Raw genomic sequence first — 7,245 nt, forward strand, 5'->3', positions numbered from 1 at the left:
TATCGGTTCCTCAGTGACTTCTGTGGCTCATCCTCCTTTTCTATGGATGATTCTGAGAGAATCTCTCCAGTTCGACTGGTATTGGATCCTACTAATTATTCTGTTTCACTACTTACAGGGCCTTATAGTTTCACTTCCTTTGGAAGGCAAATCTTTCTCAGCTTGAGACAGACGAGATTCCTCCATTTGAGTCTTTTCCTCAGAAGTATGTCAAATACTGCAGCTGAATGTTTCTAAATAATCTGTTCTATCAGTTCCTCTGTGACTTCTGTGGCTCATCCTCATTTTCTATGGATGATTCTGAGAGAATCTCTCCAGTTCGACTGGTATTGGATCCTACTAATTATTCTGTTTCATGGCAGAGAGAATCACTACTTACAGGGCCTTATAGTTTCACTTCCTTTGGAAGGCAAATCTTTCTCAGCTTGAGACAGACGAGATTCCTCCATTTGAGTCTTTTCCTCAGAAGTCTCTTCGTTCACAGTTAAGGCGTCGTCAGATTCTTTTTCTTGATTTTTTTTCTTTCTGGGATCAAGTCTGTTGATGTCATTAGAGACTCTTCTTCCTCTTTGTCCTCTTCTGTACAGTGCTGCCTGATACAACCACTTGCTTTGTCTTTATTCTTAGATGATGATGATTCTTCTGTTTCTTCTACCGTAACTGAAGAGATTTCACTAGAAGTTGTTTGGCCATCTCTCCGACTTCACCTTCTTTGTCCAACTTGAGTCTTTTCACCTGATGTTTCCACAGCATCTTCATTTGATGTTTATTCACCTGATGATTAGATTTCCGCTTTGTTAGCAAAGGATACAACTCAGGACCAGCCAGATGGAAGAGATGCCTAGGGCAACGTATGGGGGAAGGGGCACAAAGCTTCCAAGCTCTCTCCAGACTCACCTTTCTCCCAGCATTTCCACCTGCTCACCAACCCAGAAGAGCCTGTACTTCTTTAAAACTGTCTTGGCTTGGGCCGGCCCGGTTGTTTAGTGGTTAAGTGCGCACGCTCTACTTTGGCGGCCCGGCGTTCAGAGGTTCGAATCCCGGGTGCACACTGATGCAGCGCTTGTCAAGCCATGCTGTGGCGACGTCCCCTATAAAGTAGAGGAACGTGGGCATGGGTGTTAGCCCAGGGCCAGTCTGCCTCAGAAAAAAGAGGAAGATTGGCATCGGATGTTAGCTCAGGGCTGATCTTCCTCTCACAGACACACACACACACACACAAAACACTATCTTGGCTTTCCTAGGTCCTTTGAGTTTCTATATAAATATCAGAATCAGCTTGTTAATTTCCACACACACACCCCCTGCTGGTATTTTAGCTTGGATGACATTGACTACATAGCTTAATTTGGAGGAGAATCAGCATCTAAAAATATTGAGTCTTCCAACCCACAAACATAATATATCTCTCCATTTATTTAGATTCTTCTTTAATTTCTTTTAGCAACATTTTCACTGTACAGGCTTTGCACATCTTTTGTTAGTTTTATCCCTATTTGATGGATTTTGATGCTATTTTAAATGGTATTTTTAAATTTTTACTTTCTAATTGTCTGCTGCTGATACATGGGAATATAACTGATTTTTGTATGTATATCCAGCACCCTTCATAACTTCACGTATTCATTTCAATAATTAATTTGTAGATTCCTTGGGAACTTTTACATACATAATCATGTAATTTACTCTTTTCTTTCCACTTTTTATACCTTTTCTTTTTCTTTCTTTATTGAGTTGTCTATGACTCCACTGTAATGTTGAATAGAAGTGGTAAGAGTAGACAGCCTTGCCTTGTTCCCAAACTTAGGTAGAAAGACTTAGTTATTTCACTGTTAGAATGATGTTTTCGAGAGGCTTTTTGTAGCTGTCCTTTACCAGATTAAGAAACTTCCATTTTATTTGTAGTTTGCTAAGAGTTTTTAATCATCAATTGGTGCTGAATATATCAGGTACTTTTTCTGCATCTACTGAGATAATCAAAATGTTTTTCTCTTATTCCATTGAGACTTTCAAATGTTAAAACAACCTTTTTTATTCCTGAGTAACCCCCTTTTGGTCTTAATGTATTATCCTTTTTATATATCACTAGATCCTATTTGCTAATATTTTATTTAGGGATTTTTGTATATATTAATGAGAGATATTAACTTCAATTTTCTTTTCTTGAAATGTGCTTATCAGCTGGTCTACAATGACCTTAGCGGGGTGTCTGGGGTAACTCATATGTGCTCCACATGTCTTCATCCTCCGTTAGGCTTGCCTGGGTCTGTTCTCATGGTGATGGCAAAAGGCAAGAGCTAGAGTGGAATCTTATAAGGGCTTTGCAAGCCTCTGCTTTGTGTCATCCCGTTGACCAAATCAACTCACATGATGATGGAGCCCAATATTAGAGTGAGAGGACACTACAAGATGGATACAGGGAGGGATGAAGAATTGGGACCATTAATGAAATCATTCTACCTTATTCTAAGGCAGGGAAACATTTCTATACATGTAAAACATTTACAAACAATAACTAATACATATTCAGAGCCTTGTGACTTGGAAAGTTGCATAAAATCCATTTGTAAATGTCCAAAAAGGCCTTGAGGAAGGAGGCCTGAAGCATATCTTACCCAGGTTATGCTATTTCGATGTAAGACACGATTCAACCACTCCCTTGGCCAATTTTGAATAATTTTCTAAATTACTGTTTAATGTAGAAACTACTTAACCTCGTCCATAATGAGAACAGTTATGGAGTAATTTGACCAGGGTCCATTGGATGGATCATGGCACTTCTGGGCAGCCATCCCAAAATTGCCATAATCCATCTTTACCGATAAAGCATCCCTTGATTGCCAATATTGCTTTTTCAGTAGGTTCAGCTGATAACTGTGAGTTAATTATAACTTGTCTAAACGGAGCCAATTTTCTTTTGTAGATTTGGTGATGATAAATATCAATTTAACAACACTTAATACTAGCTGTTAAAAAAAAAAGCAAAAACTTTAATTTAGTGTGTATGTCAAAGCAAGGACATTATGTGTGGCTTCTGGAGTGGTCTCTAGACTTCTGGTTTCTATCAGTTATTATACTATTATCTTCTGGAATATTGACAAAGTTCTAATAAGTCATGGATCCCTTTAGCATTTTTAGTCAGCATATTCAAAGAGGAGATAATAAATCATCTGTTTTCATAAAATCTGTAAATTGAGAACCACCCCCAAAACACATCTACTATACATATTAATATTTACTCTCATCTTTTGCCAGATTGCAGGCTCAAGCAAACTCAAGATAAGAGCCATCTACAAACTATTTTAAATCAGGGTTGACTAAAGGGTGCGAGAGTCAGATCTGGGCATACTTAACTCCCGAGAGAACGCTGAACAGTCATGTGGTTCTCCTTTACTCTCAAGAGGGAATAAACTTGCACGGTTATATTTTGAACAACACTGAATAGTAATATGCAGGGCAAACAGTAGGATTTCATAAGTGGTAAATTTGCTAACAGAGAAGTGTCCAGAAGTGTTGCCTAGAAGTAGCAAGAATCGTGTGGATGTGGGAGAGGAGAAGCAAGCACTATGGTGGAAGTGTCAACAAGTTTGGCCACTGCTGCCACCACACGCAAGCAAGGAGGGTGTACCTTCACCTCCACGTCGAGGAATGTGCTAAGGTAGACAATAGACTTCTGGTGTGAACTCTTTTGTTTAGTTAATATTTGAGTTAATATTTTGTAAACAGAGAGAAGGGTTTGGCTTATTTAGAAACTCAACGGTGGATGTTGTTGTAAAAAGCCTTTCAAAGAATAAACAGCATTTTCCTCTTTTGCATCCCAAGGAAGAGTTTCAGGAATTGTAAACTTAATAAGCCCATGTAAAGGCCGAGCCATTTAGAAAAATGAGATATCGATTACCTATAGTCCTAAAAGTCTTATTTAGCTTTTCGTTTTTGGCCTTGGTACAACTGAATAGTCCTTATTCTGCTTGAGGACAGAAACTGTGCATCTGGTGACAGACTGTGACTCAAAAATGTAGTTTCTTGGCAGAGTCGAACTTTTGTCTAGATGCTTTATGTCTCTGTTCAGCTAATTCAGATAAGAGGTATTTGGAGTCTTCAGGTAAACTACTTAGGTCAGAAAACACAGCAGTAAATTATCTCCATATTGAGTCAAGGATGGACTCATGGAGAAAACTCCAATCCTTAAGATCATTTTTTAAACAGTTTATTTAGAGAAACATGAAGGAGATTTTTTTAAATCCCTGAAGCTTAACCACTCAGATATATTAATTTTCCCATAAAAAAGCAAATACTGACTATCCTTAAATGTGGGTATACTAAAGAAGGCTGCACATAAATTAACCACTGTGAAATAGTTACTTTTTGAGAGAATAAAGCCAGCCTTGGTGGTCTAGTGGATAAGATTCTGGCGCTCTCGCCTCTGTGGCCTGGGTTTGTTTCCTCATCAGCGAACGTCACACCAGTCGTCTGTTGGTTGTCATACTGTGGCGACTACGTGTTGCTGTGGTGCTGAAAGCTATGCCATTGGTATTTCAAATACCAGCGGGGTCACCCATGGTGGACAGGTTGCAGTGGAGCTTGCAGACTAGACAGACTAGGAAGAAGGACCTGACCAGGGAGGGTTCTGCTCTGCTGCACACAGAGTCCTATGAGTCGGAATCAACTTGATGGTGCCAATAACAAAAAACAGCTGAGAAAATAAGGGCAGAAGCGTATTCTAACGGTTGCATGATATTTTATTAGTGCTGTAATTAACCTTTAGTGTTGGATGTTAAGTGTCAGTATTATCAATAACGCAGCAACAAAGGCATAAAGCTTCTTCTGCGTAGATTCCTAGGAGGGAAATTAACTGGTCAAAGAGTATGAATACTTTCAGAGTTCTTAATATATACTGCCAAATCCAAGGGATTGTATCAGCAATAAATCAAAGGTTTAATTTTCATGCCATATTTGCCAGCATTGGATTTTCTCATTAAAAAGGAAAGGGCTAATTTCATGGGTGAAAATGGCATTTCGTCGTCGTTTTGGCATCTTTATTGGTGAGGCTAAATATTCGTCTATGTAGGTTGTCAGCCAGTTGGATTTTCTCTTTTGTGAATTGACGTTTTTATTTATGGCCCATTTATCTATAGGGTGAGGGAGTACTTTTTCAATTATTGTTAATGAGTTATTAGTTTATACTACTCTAACTAATTTATAGAGTATACTAGGCATCGTCCTCGTTCACTCAGTTTTACTGAAAAATCTCCCATTATTTGTTTGTTGTAGTGTGGCATTTTTTAAACAGAAATTTCAAATTTTTATGAAGTCAAACATAAATCTGTTGATCTTCCATTGATTTAATCCTTAGTTCTTCCTCATCCAAAGACTTGATTAATGTTCACTTAAATTTCTTAGAGATATTTGTGGGTTTTTTATATTTGATTCCTCAATCCATCTGGATTTTATCTTGGTGTAAGGAATCCCATGCATTTTTGATGTGTGTAAGACTATTTATCCCCCCTACCACAGTCCTGTGCAGACTCAGAATGTTTATCTTTTTGATTTATTATTTTCTCCTGACAGGGATAATCAGTTTAACAAATTGATTACTTTAATACCTTAGTTTTTCTTTTTCTCAATATTAAGCCAGGAAACATTGCTCTAAGGGTACTATACTAATCAATTTTTGAGATTTTTTACAGTAACTTTTGTTTTTGACAGAGACACATGCACATGTGTGTGCTGCAGATGGATAAGTTTGCTGGAAATATTGTTGTATTAGTATGGTGATATTAACTATATTTTAAATAATAACCACTATTTCTTATTTTAAAGTTATGCATATATACATATATGTGTGTATATACATACACATATATACACATACACATATACATATTCATTAGAAAATAAGAAAACACAGATGAGCCAAGAAAGTCTCCATATTGCCACCACTTATCCAAAATTTGGGTAGTGGTTAAGTTTGCGCACTCTGCTTTGGCGGCCCGGGCTTTGCAGATTCGGGTCCTGGGGGCAGACCCACTCACCACTCATCAAGGCACGCTGTGGCAGTGTCCCATATACAAAATAGAGGAAGATGGGCACAGATGTTAGCTCAGGGCTAATCTTCCTCAGCAAAAAAATAAATAAATAAAATAAAATTTGATATAATGTGTTTATCTTTTTCTATCGTGCACACACACACACACAATCATACATACATTTTTTGCATTTATTTATTTAAATAGTGCTTAGATTGTAATATCCAGATCATTATCTAAAAGACATATCTATTTAGAATTAGATCTAGATGAGAATCATATACTACTGTGAACTAATGATTTGGAACAAATTTACTTAAAGCCGGTTAACCATCTAATTTCCTTCTCTGGTGTCTTTAAACAATGTGTATTTATGATAAGAGGCTGATCAGAGTAGTCAAGCACAACCTTGTGGGCTATTTGAAAACTATCAGTGGGTTAGATATGACTTGGAATGCACGTACCCTCATAGTCCCTGAATCTCCCCTAAAAGGTGCTAAGTGAGGGACAAGTGAATAAAAGGTAATAAGCACTTTAGGTTACTCCTAGGAAATGGCTTCTGTTGGTGCTGTGTGGATATATGTAATATATGTGTCCATCGATTTTAGGAAGTTGTGCGGTTCCTGGATACCAAGCATCAAAACCACTATCAAGTCTACAATCTATGCAGTATGTACATGACTAGGTATTTTGCTACTATAGGTAGAAAACTGATCACTGCATGTAAGAAGATGATTCAGTTTTTCCATTTCATCTAGTCCTAAGTATTTGGTCATGGTAGGAAGTGAGTTAAAAAAGTGTCCATCTTGTGCTGGCCCTATTTGGTGGGAGAAGATAGCTCAACAGCACAAAGTGCCCTGTGAGGGAGGCAGGAGGCTGGAGTAGAGGCGGACCCATTCTAGGAGGAGTCCGCTCTAGTGGTATTAGATTAGGAAAATATTCCTGTCTTTCCTGCCAGCTTGTGTTTTGAAGACAGACAATTCAACAAATGCGTACTCTAACCCACTAGGTGTGGGGTGTGAGGAGAGCAGGCCCCTACATGGAAGAAAAAAAAAAAAGGAAAACTGTGTAGAAAACAGATTATATCTCAGCTTACTACTTTGTCTCTCCTGAGTTTTCCTCTTCCTGTACATTAGATAGACATTTTCAGGAGGCAAGCATTTTGGTCAGCCACATTTGCTTCTGCTCTGTGGTGTCTAACTACCCTACGCTAATGTAA

General features: G+C 38.1%; 1 pseudogene; it reads right to left on the reverse strand.

The window, feature by feature from the left end:
• Positions 1-213: 213 nt before the first annotated feature.
• The window catches only part of LOC131402958 (serine/threonine-protein phosphatase 4 regulatory subunit 2-like), a 51,255-nt pseudogene continuing 44,223 nt past the window's right edge, over positions 214-7,245 (reverse strand).

This window comes from Diceros bicornis, unplaced genomic scaffold, assembly GCF_020826845.1.
Source record: "Diceros bicornis minor isolate mBicDic1 unplaced genomic scaffold, mDicBic1.mat.cur scaffold_396_ctg1, whole genome shotgun sequence".
NCBI lineage: Eukaryota > Metazoa > Chordata > Mammalia > Perissodactyla > Rhinocerotidae > Diceros > Diceros bicornis.